The sequence below is a fragment of the Mauremys reevesii genome, linkage group 18 (genome assembly GCF_016161935.1).
Source record: "Mauremys reevesii isolate NIE-2019 linkage group 18, ASM1616193v1, whole genome shotgun sequence".
Classification (NCBI taxonomy): Eukaryota; Metazoa; Chordata; order Testudines; family Geoemydidae; genus Mauremys; species Mauremys reevesii.
Genome location: NC_052640.1, coordinates 13,670,651 through 13,688,538, shown reverse-complemented (window position 1 = coordinate 13,688,538; position 17,888 = coordinate 13,670,651). Strand labels below are relative to the sequence as shown.

General features: G+C 42.1%; 1 protein-coding gene across 11 annotated transcripts in view; it reads left to right on the top strand.

Moving 5' to 3' along the window:
- Positions 1 to 17,888, top strand: part of GALNT9 (polypeptide N-acetylgalactosaminyltransferase 9) — a 699,106-nt gene that overhangs the window by 570,573 nt on the left and 110,645 nt on the right. The window contains exon 1 of one of the 11 annotated variants that reach the window (XM_039505460.1): positions 17,517 to 17,620. The exons of the other annotated variants lie outside the window; for them this stretch is intronic. The gene's annotated coding sequence lies outside the window, so the exon portion shown is untranslated. Of the gene's footprint in view, positions 1 to 17,516; positions 17,621 to 17,888 lie in introns of those variants that run through there. 11 annotated transcript variants of the gene reach the window in all.

Genomic DNA, 17,888 nt, shown 5'->3' with positions numbered 1-17,888 from the left:
CATTTTGGGCTGGGATTTAAAAATTCCTTGGGGATTTGGATAGCCAGTTCCCATTAATTTCTAATGGGGATTGGTTATCCAAATCCCATCGGTGTCTTTGGAGGATCTTAGCCGAAGAAATTCTGTCCCTTTGTCCAGGTTGTTTCTCTTGCCGTCCTCTCTTCTCTGTTATACATGTGCTTTTATTAGTGTACAGAAAAGCACCTTCTAGCTTCCTGGTGGGTTTATATCTGAGCTGGTACCTGGCATAGTGCAAAGAAGTGGGGCAACTGTCAGACTGTCTCTTGCAAGAGGATAACCAATCAGAGTGCCCGTCACCATTTCAAATGCCATTTCTCCCCTCTCCCCACCCTTCCATCTGTGGTTCATCCTTTTTATTTCAGCGGGCTGTGTGCTGGTTTCACTGACATTGTGCCTTTGGCCCAGAGGTACATGACATGCCAGACCTACTGAGCCTCACAGAGCAGCTGACAAGTTCAGCTCCAGTTAGCTGCAGTTCAAGGTCAAATGGGACTTTAAAATATGAGTAAATGTCAGGGTTTGCTGGAGCATTGATCTCAGTCTTTTTGATTACTGCCAGATCCTATGAATAACTTAGCCTTGACAGGTGCCGTAAATTATATAGACTACTGAGTTTGAACAGTAAATGTTAAAGAAGGGCACGGGAGATATTGCGGGGTACAGTGCTCTGCACAGACGTTAATATTAAATGAGAGGTGAATTTTGATTCTGTCCGTCAGGAGTGATGGTTGGAAAAAAGGGAGGACTCCTTTTGTTCATTTGCAATTCCGTGCCAAGATGGGCGTGTCTTGTTCACAAGTATTGACTGGGTGTGGCTTGCCATGTGTTATGAAGTGCAAGGGAATTTATACTACCCTTGCCAAAGGGCTATATGAGAACAGCGTACTCTGAGATCGCAGTGTTCAGAAGAGTGATCATGGCTGCTTAGTTTCTGTATGAAAAAGGCTGAAGTTGAGCTTTGGAAGGAGCACTTTGCATCTTATCTTACTGCTTATATGAGACCACGTGCTCCGAGTGACGATTACTTTGCAAGTCAGATATTGCTGTGAAGGGACATTTTACAGTGAAACCAGCACTGATTGTCCTGCACAGCATAATTTATAGTGTGTAGCTGTCTTCTATGGCTATCTGAATTGTACAGCTAATCTCCTTCAATTCCCCCCTATGCATAGTATTAGCACTAGCAGGGCAAATCATTGCTTCATAAATAATTACTGTGTTCAGATGATGGTTAAATGAGCACCTGGAAAGAATGAGAGAGATTTTTTCCCCATATTGCCATCTTATTTTCTAGTTCTCCCCATCAAAACCATATCCAGGTTTCAAACAGTCTTAGATTCTGAGTCCAAATCCTCTAAAATCTAAATATTACAATATCACAATACTCCAAGAAGATCTTTAAGTAAGGTGGCTATCTCTTCATTATAAGCATTTAGTATAATTCCCACATGATGTATTGTTACTCAGATAATTCTTGTATATTCTTTTTCTGTAAAAATTATATTTTAGGGCTATCTGAAGACTGCAAATATATTTTTGTGAAATGTCATGAAGTAGTGTTCACAATTTCCCTCTGGGCCATTTCTCAGCCCTGCAGTTTTGCAATATGCCACGTTTTGCAATGTCACTGTATTGTTTTCAAAAATCACAATTCCAAACCTATAGAGGGTTGGGTTTTTTCAGCAATAGGACCATATTTGAGTGAAATACCCTATTTTAAAGCAAAACAAATGACAAAAATGTGGTGGGCAGGAGTTTGAAGGATTAGACCATGTTTTTAATTTAAAATGCAGAAACCTTAAATTAGGAGAGTTTTCAATTTTCATTGTGAATATTTGTTCAGCTTACGATCATTTTAGTCAGTAAATATTTAATCAACAGCTTACTATATGGGTGACACTATTCATATACATAATCAACAGTACAGCCAAAGATTTAAGAATGACAGTCTGTGTGTCCCTAATAAATTGATGGACTTTAATTGTACACTAGGGAATAAGACTGTGATCTTGTGAGAGATTTCAATGCTATAGAAAGGCATTTTTTATTTATGCTGAAATGCACCATAATAGAGTAATGTAATCTGAGGTCAAAACAGACAGAGGAGGCTGGAGAGAGATGGCTGGCAAAGAAAAAAGGCCAACTGGGAGGAATTAACCAGATGAACAGACAAGATTATAGGTTTCAGAGGGGTAGCCGTGTTAGTCTGTATCAGCAAAAACAACAAGGAGTCCTTGTGGCACCTTAGAGACTAACAAATTTATTTGGGCATAAGCTTTTGTGGGCTAAAACCCACTTCATCGGATGCATGGAGTGGAAAATACAGTAGGAAGATATATATACACAGAGAACATGAAAAAAATGGGTGTTGCCATACTAATTATAACAAGAGTAATCAATTAAGGTGGGCTGTGTGTTTGCAGTCAGGATGTCCAGGATGCCAAAAGAGAAGTGAGAGGAGGGATAGCTCAGTGGTTTGAGCATTGGCCTGCTAAACCCCAGGTTGTGAGTTCAATCCTAGAGGGGGCCATTTAGGGAAACTGGGGTAAAAAACTATCTGGGGATTGGTCCTGCTTTGAGCAAGGGGTTGGACTACATGGCGGTCCCTTCCAACCATGATATTCTAAATTAAACTGGGATTCTAGTTGAAGGTAAGAAGAAGTATCCCAGAATTAATGTCTATGAAGTAAATTAAATAATAAGGAGGATACTGAGAATTCTGTGAAAGATTAACCAAAGTATGCAGGTGACTCCAAGCCTAAAAATATGTACTTTTCTGATTACTGGTATTATGGAGAAAATGTTTACAAAGCAGTCTGTAGGATGATGAAGATTATATTTTGAGGGCCCAGGGAAGCATTGTGCTAAGCTTATGAATCACACTAAGAAGTTGTTAAAATAACTAGATAACTCTACAACTTATGGCTCCTTGAACCCATGCCAAATGAAATCCGGAGTGATTTATACGTATGGGTCAGAGAGGCTACACTGACTGCTCAGATTATTAAGGATTTCTTTCTCCTGCCTGGAAAAGTGTGCCTCATTTTTTTCACTCATAATGTCGCTTGTTTTCAGATCTTGTGAACATTAAACCCATCAGGGTAAACCTTTAAAGCTTCAGGGTTAGCCACAGGCTTTATTTTCTGCCATATAAATACAATACTGTGGTGGTGAAAGCCATGTGTTAAAGTTCAGGTAGGTGTTAATTTCATTTATCACCAAGTTTTGGCTACCTTCCCTGCACTCTCCCCACTAGTCCGTCTCCACATCGAACGTTCCACATTTCTGAGTGAACTCAAACATTGACTGAACTGGTACCTTCTAAAGCAGCGTTTCTCAACAGGGGGTCATGATATGTTGAAAACTTTATTTCAATCTAAAGCAATGAAAATGTCACTCCACCACGTCCTGCATGTCCTTACCCGGCAGGGCGAAATATTTTCTGTTAAACTCTCAACACACACACACACACACACACACACACACACACTCTGTATTTGCTTATCATTGATACATTTTTTACTCTTACTTTTATAGTGAATAAAATTAAAATTAAGGCAGTTGTGAAATTTTTTTTACTTCAGATAAGAGGTTGCCAGCTTGGAAGGGTTGAGAAACACTGGCCTAAAGTAACGTTCACACATGAAACCATCTCAGTTTACAAACCACTTTCCTTTCCTCTAGCTGTGTATTATCTGTCTTGTAATGTAACTTCCCATATGTAATGTGTCTTCCCATACAATGTAGTCATTACTAATACGTGCATTTGTATTACATAGTGCTAGTCCTCAATAAGCATTCCTTACAATGTCACATGCAGTAACTAATTCAATTAATTGCAATCATATTAAATATCAATTATTAAACATCTTTATATTGTCAGGTGACAGTTTTATAAGAGATACATACAGTATCTATTTCAGCTAGTCATTCTCATCAAATCTATTCTGAGTAATCAATTGGAAATGACAATTGGGGTCCAGATTCCCAAAGCAGAATATGTCTTGGCATCTGCAGTGTCCGCAAACCAGGAGATGGAAATGGGCATTCGCAGAGCAAATCAGGTAATTTCATGCCTAGCTGCTCCTGCTTAGAGGTATAATTACGTGATGTCTGAGCACAAATGCTTGCGTGTTTGAACACATCCATTGTCTTTGTTAAAGATAAACCAGAGCTGCCAGATTTGGAGCTGAAGCCACACACATTGGGGGAGGGAAGAGAGGGGAACTTCGTCCATCTCTTGCTTGTCAGAGCATTGCATGGTGCTTAGTGCCTCTTAACTCTCTTTGAAAGCCACTGGAACATTGGATGCCCAGCACCTTACACACAGTTGATTGATTTTCTTATCTGACTGTATTATTCTAATATCATTTGAACTCACTCCTCCTCCCAGTGAGGCCCAAGAGCAGGGGTGGCCAACCTGAGCCTGAGAAGGAGCCAGAATTTACCAATGTACATTGCCAAAGAGCCACAGTAATACGTCAGCAGCCCCCCATCAGCTCTCCTCCACCCCCGCTCCCAGCACCTCCCACCCACCGGCAGCCCCGCCGATCAGCACCTCCCCCTCCCTCCCCACACCTCCTGATCAGCTGTTCCATGGTCTGCAGGAGGCTCGGGGTGGGGAGGGGGAGGAGTGAAGGCATGTCAGGCTCAGGGGAGGGAGTGGGAAGGGGTAGAGTGGGGGCAGGGCCTGGGGCAGAGCCAGGAGTTGAGCAATGAGAACCCCCCCGGCTCATTGGAAAGTTGGCGCCTGTAGCTCCAGCCCCGGAGTTGGTGCCTATACAAAGAGCCACATATTAACTTCTGAAGAGCCACACGTGGCTCCGGAGCCACATGTTGGCCACCCCTGCTCAAGAGGCTGATTATTCGATCCATTATGAACACAACACCTTGTGTTGCCTCCCTTGGGGTATGAAGCGTGTGAATTATGAAAAGAAGAGTATCTCAATTTGACCTGTAAAAGGGGGAGAGAAAGAAAATGAATGAAGGAGAATTTCAAAGAGAAGTTGGATGCAAGGTCATGGGTAGGGTGACCAGACAGCAAATGTGAAAAATCGAGACGGGGTGTGGGGGTAATAGGAACCTATATAAGAAAAAGACCCAAAAATCGGGACTGTCCCTATAAAATCGGGACATCCGGTCATCCTAGTCATGGGGGACAGGAGTGGAGTGATGCAAATGAACTATTTGAGGGAATAAACAAATGCTAGAGATTATGGATTGGAGGACAGAAGAAATCTGGGTTTTACAATCTGGGTGGCTGGACTATGGGACAAACTAATAGTCAACAAGAGAAACACTGCAAGAAATGTAAATAATTTTGAGAGGATCTGGATTTTTGGGGAATGCAAGGAGAGAATCATAAGTAGATATTGGGGGATGGAGATAAAAAGATAGATTGATTTGTAGTCCTTATTTTATAAGAGCGGGCCAATACAAACATTACAATCCTCTCTGTGTCCATTATATTGTGGTTTACTCTGCATGGGGTTTGTTTCAGATTAGAGTTTTCATTTATCATTAATCTGACTATTGCCATCAGACAGTATCTGCTTGCACTTTATATAGATTAGGTTGCAGGCAAAATGATTTCCAAAGTACTTGGAATTAATACCCACCAATCCCCTACAGCACCACAACATCAAAGGACCAGTAAAGAGAAGTGAATTTTAGGAAGCCAAATTCAGAAACGGCTGTCTTGCAGTCCACTTTCAGCAGTAGCTGTGTACATTTCTGCATTCACTGTCTGAGGTTTCACTCAGTCATCCTCAGTTAGAAGCAAAACTAAGTGATTACTAAAGATAATAGCATTTACTCTTTTTTTTGTCCATTAATGCAGATCCGGTGTCTTTTCAGGCACTTATGGCAATGGTAATAATATGCAAATACAGTACAAGAATCTGGGTTTAAAATCCCCTCTTCTACCTATTTGAATTAATATGGACAACATGCTATCCTTAATTCTTGAAGCAATACTTCCTGTCATTTCAACATCAGTTGTAACTACCATGTGAAGAGACAACAACTCCTTGTAACTTATTAACATGTTGCACGGACTTACACAGACTGAATAACTCTCTGGGCACCAACCGTTGCATGTCGAAGGAAGCAGATAAGGAAAGGAGAAAAAGACCTGTGGAATCCTTCTTTATAACTTTACATGTTAGCAATGTGTAAAGGTGTAGACAACAGAAGAAAGTATGAAGCAACTGAGAGAAAGAAAAAGAGAGAGCACTGTGGCTATCTAGAGTCAATGCTTTTCTTTTTATGAAGAAAAGCTAAAGAGAGCTCTTTTCCAGCACTGTGAACTACTTAAAGAGGTATTTCAACCCACTCCTTAGATGTAATGAAGTAAATTGCTATAATTAGCAAAACAGAACAATGCTGAATAACAAAGTTGGATCCATGAGCTTATTAGAGAAGATATGGTAAATCTTTCAACACACGGCATGTTGACCTGCTTAAATTGTGGCACACAACCAAATGGAGTACACAAAACAAATTGCAGCCTGGGAGACCTTTAGACCTACTCTCAGTGGGTGTTGGAATTCAGCTTTGAGCATGGAGCCAAAGCAGCCATTGATTTAATTTAATATGGATCTGAATAGCACTTGCTTTCAAACCACCTCTGGTAAATCTGATGTCGTATGGCACTTCTTACTACATTAAGAAAGGTCTCCGCTGACCTCCTGAACTCCTCTCTTCAATCTTCTAATTTCTATGATGTTTCTACCTCCTTCCCTGTGGTGGCTTCATGCACTGATTTCCCCTTAGCATGTGAACAGACTTAGCTTTAACTCTTTAATAGAAGAGCATTTCTCTCCTGGTTGTGCCCTTTCCTTTTATTATTGATAGTGGTTCCCCCAAGCCTTGTAATAGAAAGTGAAGTGAAGATTCACTCTCCCACTCCATCCATTTCATTTTCTTTAGCAATGGGCCCCAAACCAAAATCCCAGATCCAGATATCCCCAAACGTTGCAGGTGGATATGTGTGTGTGCGGATATCAGATTTGAACTGTTACCCAGGGGTCACTCTATCTCCAGGCACCCTGACAGTGCCCCACCCATCCCCAAGTAACCAAAGTTCCACAACACGTTGTCTCTTAGCTCTGCCGAGGTATGGAACCAAACCAGGCGCAGTTAAGGAGTGGCTGTAGGTGGGGCTTATTATACTTTCAATGCCCATGCACGAAAGGCAGAGGAAAAGAAGCATCCAGTTGTGAGGTGGAGTGGGTGAAAGTTGGTACCTGACCCAAGCATAGACTTGGTTTCTCTGCTTTCTCCTTGGAGGGCTTAAAATTTAGATCCTAATTCCATGGCTCTGGTTCATCTTTTCTTCCACGCCTGCCTGGTAGGCCTTTAGACCTTTTCTTCTCTCTGACTGACCAGCATGCCTTGAACTCCCTGCCAGTGTCCCTCTATGCACCTGCACTGCTCTTTGACTAGGCTTGTCCTCTTTCCATTTGAACCCCTTGCCTCTTAATCGTTGTGGTTAAACCTCAACTCTGCTGGGCCCTAAAGCCTCCATGCTCATTTCTTCCTTGTGCCACTGAATGCTATGCAACATGCAGCCTTGCACACCAGAGTTCACAAGAACAGAAACAGCCTCCAGCGATGCACACAAATGGATCTCACAGTGTACACTCAGCAGAGGCTTGAGGAGTCATCTTTGGGAGGGGTAGGCCTCGGAAGATGGGAAGGCGAGAACTAGTTAGCAGTTTGTGGGAAGGTATACATTTTTATTGCTGGGGGTAATTAACCATAGGAACAACTTATCAACGGTTGTGGTGAATTCTCCATCACTGGCAATTTTTTAATTGAAACTGGATGTTTTTCTAAAAGATGTCTGTAGTTAAAACAGAAATTAATACAAGGAAGTCCTAAAGAGGCCTGGGTTATGAAGGAGGTCAGGTTCGATGATCACAATGGTCCCTTATGGGCTTGTAATCTATGAATTATAGAAATATAGAAATGGAGGGCTAGAAGGTACCTCAGGAGGTCTTCAAGTCTAGCCTGAGGCAGCACTAAGTGAACCTAGACCATCCCTGACAGGTGTGTGTCCAACCTGTTCTTAAAAACCTCCAGTGATGGGGAATCCACAACATCCCTTGGGAGCCTGTTCCAGAGCTTAACTACTCTTATAGTTAGGAAGTTTTTTCCTAATATCTAACCTAAATCTCCCTTGTTGCAGATTAAGCCCATTACTTCTTGTCTACATTCAGTGGACATGGAGAACAGTTGATCACCGTCCTCTTTATAACAGCCCTTAGCATATTTGAAGACTGTTATCAGTTCCCCGCGCAGAGATAGGAAAGGCTCTGGGGGGGAGTCACCCCCCGGAGGCTCTCCCAGCTCCTCCACTGTCCCCGTCTTCCTCCCAATCCTAGGTAGGGGCCCCAGAATTGAACACTGCAGCAGTCCTCCATGGGACAAACACTGCCACTGGGTAGGGAAAAGGATGTTTGAGTATTTGGCGATCTGAGGTGCAGCCTGTGAATTTGAGGGTGGGGGAGCAGTGATGGTGATCTACAGGAGGGACCTGAGAGAAGGAAGCAAGATAAAGCTGGATGGGGAGGCCAGGAGGAGAGAGGGCTTTGGAAGCATCTGGGGAGGTCTCTGATGAGAATCTGCAAGTACAGGTGGAAGTCGCCAGAATCTAAATAACTGGACCAGCTCTGGGCTTAGGCTTGATCTGCTATCTTATCTCCCTTCTCTCTCTTTCTGCTGGTTTCAGAGGGGTAGCCGTGTTAGTCTGTGTCAGCAAAAAGAATGAGGAGTCCTTGTGGCACCTTAGAGACTAACAAATTTATTTGGGCATAAGCTTTCGTGGGCTAAAACCCACTTCATCAGATGCATGCAGTGGAAAATACAGTAGGAAGATATATATACACCGAGAACATGAAAAAATGGGTGTTGCCATACTAACTATAACAAGAGTAATCAATCAAGGTGGGCTAGAACCCACTTCATCAGATGCATGGAGTGGAAAATACAGGAGCAGGTGCTTATGCCCAAATAAATTTGTTGGTCTTTAAGGTGCTACAGGGACTCCTCTTTCTACTGTTTCCTACTACTGTGCTCTCTGTGTCCTCTTATCTTCACTCCACACTCTGTCTACTTTCTCTTCAATCCCCATTCTCTCTCTCTTTTGTGCTCTCCCATCTGTCTGCCACATTCTGTTTGTTCTGCCGCTTTTTCCCTTCTCATACCTTTTTGACTGATGCTGAGATGCTCCCCTGCCTCAGAGTTGATTAGGTCCTTCAGAAAACCAGCTTTGCATGTTTCCACAAAGCAAAACAGCATTAAATTACAGAACCTGCAATTTTATCATGGGCCTGGTCACTTCTGTGCTGCAGAAGTTTCTTAACAGCTTGAATAGATTCATCTGTATTCTGTTTCTCCGGTTCCTTTTCATCTTCAACCTTGCACTGTTTGGCCAAATCTCTAAAGAGAGCAAAACAGAGTTAAGCAAGCTCATCACAAAATCATTCCAGTCACAACTTCTAAGAGTCACACTGCCTGATTTGTAAACAGATTATTTGGATGGAAGTAATATCATCGGCTAGCCTTGCATTTTTCTTCTTGTACCTGTAGGCAGCCTGTACTGATGATTGATGGCCTGGGGCAGAAGAGTGTAAATGGACAGAGGCAGAGCTGGTCAAAGATGCTTTTTTAAAAGGCTGTTTTGTTAAATACCCTGCACATCTTATGTTTAGAATCTGCCAAATAGCTATTTTTAATCTTTAAAAAGTCAGATATTGTAAAAGGGGGAATCTGAACCAGAAACAATTTCTGCTGGAATACTGTGTCCAGTTCTGTGCCCACGATTCAAGGATGTTGACAAATTCAAGAGGGTTCAGAAAAGAGCCAGGAGAATGATTAAAGGATTAAAAACATACCTTTGAATGATAGACTCAGGGAGCTCAATCTATTTAGCTTAACAAAAAAGAAAGTTTAGGGGTTACTTAATTAGTCTCTGAGTATGTGGGGAACAAATATTTAATAATGGGCTCTTCAATCTAGCAGAAAAAGGCAGGGGTGAAAGTAACTTAAAGGATTTACCGGTACGCAGGGTAGCCGAGCTCCTGGGCAAGGTGGGGGGGGTGGTTCTGGACCCCCAGAAGAGGTGGGACCTCAGGCAGAAGGGATGGGGCTGAGGCCAGACTCCCCCAGCCAGCCCTTCAGCACTTCCTGGCCCGCGTCCAGGGCCCCAGTGGCGATATAAAGGGCCCGGGGCTCCGGCAGCTGCCGTGGTAGCAGTGGCGGCAGCCGGGAGCCTTGGGCCCTTTTGAATCTCCGGGCCCCGGGGCAGCTGTCCCTTTTGCCCCCACCGTCAGTGGCCCTGCCGGTATGGTCCTTAAACACTGCCATGGCAGCGCTTTAATGTTGGCTGTGTACCGGCCCGTACCGGCTTACTTTCACCTCTGGAGAAAGGTATAACACAATCAAATGGCTGGAAGTTGAAGCAAGAGAAATTATGGCTGGAAATAAGGCATATATTTTTAACAGTTAGAGGAATTAATCATTGGAGCAATTTACCCAGTGTTGTGGTGGATTCTCCATCACTGACCATTTTTAAATGACCATTTTTAAAGACTGGATGTTTTTCTAGAATATCTGCTCTAGGAATTATTATGGGGGAAGTTCTCTGGCCTGTGTTATACAGGAGGTCAGACTAGATGATCATAATGGTCCCTCCTGGCCTTAAAATCTATGAATGTGTGAGATATAGCTAAACATTTGCCTCAAAGGGCTGTAGAAAATACATGCACAAGTCCTCTTCATGTTAACAGGAGTCATGTGTGCCATTCACCTGGTAATGCACCCTCTCCTGCAACATCCACATTTTCTCAAATGGTTCTGTTAAATAAACCAAATATAAGGGTGTATAGGAAATGTTGCTGGCATGATATGCTTCTGTAGTAGGCACACTTTAAAACAACTAGTTAATCACTTATTTTATAATTATAACAACTGGAGCCAATCAAATGCTTCAAAGACTGAGTTAAGGAGCGTGTTGTATGGCTGATGCTGTAGGTTCAAGCCTTTTATGAGCATTCACACAAAGAGATGTCAAAGCATGCAGATGTTTCAGGAACGGCTGGTAGCTATACAATTACTGATGTTTTGCTTGCGGCTGAGTGTGTTCACGCACAAATCCGTGTGTTAATTCTTCACTATTTGCCATTCATTATCCTGTAGTCTCTTGTGTGGGAAGTTTCAGACAACGAAGGAAAGAAGGAATTCCATGTGACTCGGGTGGCCAGTCGCAGACTGGGTAATGATTAGTAAAAGTTCTGTTTGCCAGAACTCCTACGGCAGGCATTTGTTTACACAAACTAGTAGAACAATCATCAACAGTGCAGGAACTCATGGAAATCGTAGTGCATTCCTGAGTTATTGGCCATCTGAAAGAGAAGCTAAATAATTTATTCTCTGTGATTCATTCAACCAATTCAAGGCTTGAGGACGCCTGTTCGTTCTAAGTAACTATCATTTGGTCCATGCCTGTTTTCTCTCCTCTGCTGCTATTGCCTTGCCCCTTCCTCTAGTCAGCAGGGCAGATAACAAGCCAAAGCGAACTCCAGCAGTGATTCCCGACTCAGCCAGGAAGAGCCACTGAGGTGTGGGTGAGATTGACTGTCCCTAGCCTGATTGTTTGAACTTGAGCTTCACAAATTCAGTCAGTGGGGAAACCTAAGGTCCATGGGTGTCTCGGGCTGCCATGTGCCATGATGTCTCCGATGCCAAGATTTTCAAAAGTCATTTGACCCATTTCAAAATGACCCAACTTCGGACACGCTAAAGAGGCTTGATTTTCCAGAGGGTAGGAGCTCAGCACTTTTTGGGAGTCAAGCCTCTTTAAGGTATCTCAAATTGGCCACCCAAAAATGTAGGCACCCAAAATCACTAACCCCTTCTGAAAATCCTGGTCCCATAATTTTACAGCACTCCCAGAGAACAAGCTAATGTTCATTTAAAAACCCTGACTTTTTTAATTATTCCACAGCTGAACTCATGAGACATTCACGAGCAATTGTAAAATTATATCTGTTTCTGATCGTAATGCATGATTGACTGTTGTTGACAATGGCAAACTTTGCATTTATGTGGCCCTTACAATATTCATAATTGCAGCGCAGATTTCAGATATACACGACCTTGTGTGCTCTGCATTATGTTGGCACCAAAATTAAGGTGCATCATCAATTGCTATTGGGATAAGATTTCTGGGTTGTTGATGGCAGTTTAGCCAGGCAATTCCCATTAACGTTAATGGGAATTTAACAGATAAATCTCCATGGATCACTTACAAAAATTTGTTTCCCTTAATGTGCCTTATATTAACTGTACCCTAGTCTGAGGTTACATTCGAGAGGGGTAACATGAGTGCAGTAAAAAGAAACATAAAAAAACAATAGGACACAGATTAGATTCCTACATGACACTGAAGACTTAAATTGCTATGGTACCTCTAATCAGAGCATCATGAGAACATAATTAATGAAATCTCCTTTAACCTAAAGGGGTAATTTTTTCTAAGTGATCCATGGGGAATTTAGCTGTTAAATTCCCATTAACATTAATGGGACTTGCATATCATATAGCTAGATCCCCACCAGACAGTCTGAAATATTTCCCTCACACTAATTAATCATGATCATTGGTTTCCCTGATGCAAATATTGGGCTCCTTCTCCCCCATACCAGGGTCACCCATTCTACCCATCCTGCCTGGGGTTCCATGTAAGTCCCTTATTCACCCCCATGCCAGGGTCCAGCATTCTCCCCTCATGGCACGAGCTCTGTGTCCCCCCTTTCCCCCATGCCCTTCCTATTCCCTCTTTTCCCCACCATTCTTAGGCCTTGTCTACACTACAGAGTTAGGTTGCATTAAGGGCAGCTCATGTCAATCAAACTCTGTAAGCATCTACGCTAAAATGTAGCTCCCACCATGTCACTCGCCCACTACGCCTCCATGAAAGGTGTAGTGCTTAGGTCAATGTAGTTAGGTCAATGCAGTGTCAGTGTAGACATTGCGTTGCTTACATCAACTCTTGCTGCCTTTCAAAAGCCGCCCCACAATGCCCCAGGCTGTCATGTAGACATGCAAAAGCAAATTAATTACCGTAGTGGCTATATATCAATGTAATTTAGGTTGACTTAATTTTGTAGTGTAGACTTGCCCTTATTCTCCTTCCTCCTTTCCTTTCAGTGTGTCATTTCAGAACTGTCCTGGGAGGATGGGCAGAGGCATAGAGCTAAAATGAGCAGTATTGTTATGCTGCAACATGTTAATGGGCTGCCATCAACTGATTCTTTGATCTATAAACAATCACAGAGGCACTAGTTGAAGCCACTAGTTCTGCTCACCAAGATGCCAGGGTTCCAGGTGTACTCCATTCCTACCATTTGGTTTTCTGCTTTTTGCCAAAATCAATTGGATTCTTCCCACTGATACCTGGAACATTCCCTGACATTTTGAAATTACTCGGACACGTCTTTCAAATGTTATCGTGTTACATGCAGAAATCGAAGCATCCAAACAGAGAAATGCCCTCGCATTGAGCATAAGACTTCGCAAGATTGGCTCTGCACTATTGTTATAATTAACTGTTAAAGACACCAGAGTACAAAGTGAACCCCTAAGGATCTTGTGCTTAACTAAATCTGAGCAGCCTGTCTAGTTGATTTTCACCAGTGCACTGTGAAGGTTGAACACACGGCCAAAAAGGCAGCTGTAGGCTGCCAACTCAACTAAGTCTTAAGACGCTCTTTGATGTAGGTTATACTATTATGATTAAACTAACTGGCAAGCATGCAAACCCAGGCGTGCCATACAGAATCAATAGCATTCCTTCAGGCAGAACTCTAATTTATAGCCGTGCTGCATGACTGTGTCATTCTGCTAATGAATTCTCCAGAAAGTACAGGTGCATTAACCAACATTGATAAACACTGGTGTGCAAACGTGCATAATATTGATTTATTGCTTCCATGAGTACAGGGTACAGATGTTTTGCATATAAGCAGGATTGTTTTATGGGATTTTGCAGGCAGGAGTAGCTATAGTCTAACTAAGGACTGTTTTTCAACAGGACACAGAATGAATAAAGTAGCAGGAAACTCATTTAAATATATTTTAGTACCATCCAAATGGCTGCTTATCATCTAACTACACTACCATAGACTCTGCTTGAAAGCTGTCAGCTGGGATAGCTTGGATGTCCAGAAGGGGGAATTTTCAAACTCACTTAAGTCACTTAAGAGCAGAAGTCTCACTGAAAGCAAATGGGACTTATGTTGCTAAGACATTGAGGTGATTTTGAAAATCCCACCCCGTATGTATATGTTTATTAGCAACATCTATGTATTTAATAGCTTTTGGTGTCCTATTTTGTCAGTACTGGGAAATGTAAGTGCCTTCTTACTAGTAATTGTACATTTAGAAGCCTATTTCAGCAGAAATTTTGATTTCTCCAGGAAAAATAACAGTTTTTATTGTGCATTTTTTCCAGGGGGAGTCTCACTAACGTACGTAATATAAAACAGCTGACAGCAAGTGATGATAGGTTGTAGATACCATTGGGAGTTCTGGAATGAGTGGTTTACAAAGCTGGTGAAGTAATGAAGTCCGTAAACAAGACATTATGAAACAACAGAATGACAGAATGTTGGCTCTGAGCTTTGGGCTGCTTGGTTGATATTGGAAATCCATTTAACATCCCACCCTCACGCCCTTTGTTACTTTGAGATGGTTCAGCTCATAACAATAACACATTCCAACTATTCATGATTACTGCTGTGATGTGTTTGCTAACATCTTGGAAAGACAGAATCAATGGAGCATATCATAAGCTTTTCTCATACTAGTGAGTACTGTAGGACAATTCCTCCATGGTTAACAGAGGCTTGGTAGTTTGTCACTCACAGACTCTAAGCAGGTTAGATACACTGGATGGTGTCTGAGTTGTAGTTATTGAAAGTGTCCCTTATAGACTTTCTGATCAATTCAACCTAATTAAAGGAGTAATTCTCTGGTTTTAGAGCCAATTTACCTTTCTCTGATTGTATGAATGGCAGCAGCTCAGCCAAGGCGAGGGTAACGTCTTGGAGCCAATTAAGTGAAAATGAATCAGTGGTGCCCATTAGACTTGATAAAGTTCAATAAGAAATGAAGCAGATGAATTTGTCCTTATTAAAAACTCTAGTGCTGTGTGGAACGTACTAACCCATATAGATTTTATATTAAAGAATGTCAAACTCCCATCTCCTTTTGTTTTAACCAATGTCCTGATGGTTTCCTAAGATAGTCTGTACCTTTAAAGGGTTTAGAGTTTAAAAAAAAGTTTATGTATATTGTTTCTGGCTGGGTGTTTTCCTCACAAGCTCAAACCTGATCTATGAAAAGATTCTATTAATAAAACCGGCTGTGGAACAGGAAGATGAAATGATGCTATTAGTAACTGCAAAACCTTTTCAAAGCTCTATTCATCATCCAAATAATTTACTAAATGGTTTCTGAGGGGATCAATTAATTAATTGGGAAGAACGAATCACATTTAAGTTTTATTGCTTTTCTTACGTTTGCCTGAGGTTTGGAGCATAAAAAAAATTATTAAAGGAAACACAAAGGGTCAAATTCTAGGTGCCCGTTGTTGGCCATAAAACTTCTCTGCCCAGAGGCTATCTCAGCTGATTCAAGTTCCCTGCAGAACCCAGGGAAAAACCACTTGTAATGTGCTAACAGGTGTGTGTGAGTGAGTGAGAGAGGTTGTCCTCCGGTGGCTTTGCCAAAGAGAGAATAGGGTATCTAGTGTACTATAACTACAAGATGAAGAACTTCTCCTTTAGCTCAAGTGGTACAGGCCACTGCTGCTGTGTTTTTGGGAAATGAAGGTGGTTGGTTCTAATCCTGGCTTCCTGTAAGCATGTAGGATTTATATTGTGATTGTGGCTGATGTCTGAATTCGTTACAGGATGCTGCCCAAAGGCTGCAGCTGCCTGCTGGGTATGGATTATTTATGGGAGTTGCACACCCTTCACAACAGTTGCCACCAAGGGATGTTTTGAAGCAGCAAGAAGCCCACTGAAATTAAGGGGAGTCTTTTCAGGGGCTGTGAGCTTTGAACCAGGCCAACAGTGAGATGCTAGACCACAACCTGGCTCTATCAGTTACTTGAACGCGGACTCTCCCTGCTTGCATGTTTTGGCCAATCTTTCTCACAGGTCTTGGTATTCCCCCATTTTCTGTTGTCTGTGATTTGTTTTGGCTTCAGTAGATCCCACCAAACTTTCCCTTGTGTTTGCATCCTACACGATGCAAATAACAAAACCTCTCTGTTTATTCCTGCGGAATAGTCTGTGTGGGAATTGCTGTTAGCTTTGCTATGGGTGCAGGTTAAGGGTCTAATTCATGTAGGTTCTCAGTACTTCTTGACAATGGGAGTCCAGCACTTGGCAGGATCAGACCCCTAAAGCTACCTTGCAGCATGAATTTGCATCAGTTTTTATAGCTAAACCCAGCAATACCAGAATTTAATCTAAAATCTGGAATTGCTATGTAATGGGAAATGTAAGGACGTGAGCACTGATTAGTGGTTACTGAGGAATTGTCCTTATAACTTTTTTTACCTGTTGGTTGAATTCACCGTACATGTCACACCTGCCATTGCATGTAGCATGCTGCACTTCTTGCTCTGTAGAGACCTTGCTAACCGCCTGGTCATGTTTCAGTACTTCTGTTTCCTGGCACAGCCAAAATCAGGAAGTAAATCCCCTCCCCTCTCCCCATTTCAGACCACTGTATCATGCTTGGTGATCCAAGATGTTAATTATTTGTAATATCAAAAATGAACATTTCATAAACCTCAGATTGCAGTTGAAAGTTAATTGTTGGTCTCAGTTGAGCTGCAGCACATTCTATATTCCTTCCATTAGGCTGTTACAAAAAGATTTTTCTCCGGCCCTCGGTAGGTTCCCACTATCATTTTAACCACTGATTTCCAGCCAGAAACAATCTAATTAGCATATTTTAACTAGTCATTTAGGTATGGTGCTAACTGATTTGATAGGAGGAAGGAGAATATTTTCTATTTAACATTTTTATTTGTTTGCTTGTGAAATGGCATCAGTTTGAAAACACAGCATGTGTTCAAGTGTCAGTCACCAAATCTTTTGTTTTACTCAGCTTTCCTCTACTGCAAGATAGTCTTCAGGAGCCAGTAGGACACCAAAATATCTGTTTTGTCTCCTCTCTTTGCAGCCTCGTTCATATATTTCTATGGTACCCTAGGTTGTGAACACAGATCATTAAAGTCTATTAGTTCTAGAATAATATGACATACAGTTGTCTCCAAGGGAAACTACTGATCTCATGGACAAAACAGTCAAGTAAGACAAGTGGTATGGCCCTATTGCAAAGATTCATGTAAATCAAAGTAATAAACAAGCTCATGATTGGTTAGCAGTCATAAGTGTTTATTGTATGCCTCAGTTAACTAGGCATCACAGCTCTTTTCTCTCCCAGCTGGTGTGATAGGCAGCAAGAAAGGCAAAATATCAGGAACAGAGGCCAGGTTGAAGACCCATGGGTTACAGTGAGTATTGAAGGTCCAAGATTCTGTTTATTTCTTTACTCCTCACAAAGAGAACTGGATGGTAAATTGCATAGTATTAATGATCGGTCCCCAGATGTCCCAAAGTTACACTCATACAGTGCAACTGAAATCATGGGATTAAAGCAAGGGAAAGCATTGCAGAAATGGAGCTCCCCTTCCTCTTCCTCCCTTGGTGGAACTGGGCTTCCCTGCAGGTCCCCTTCATCATTGGCTGGTGCAATAAGCTCTCTGTAGGAGTTTTGTCTAA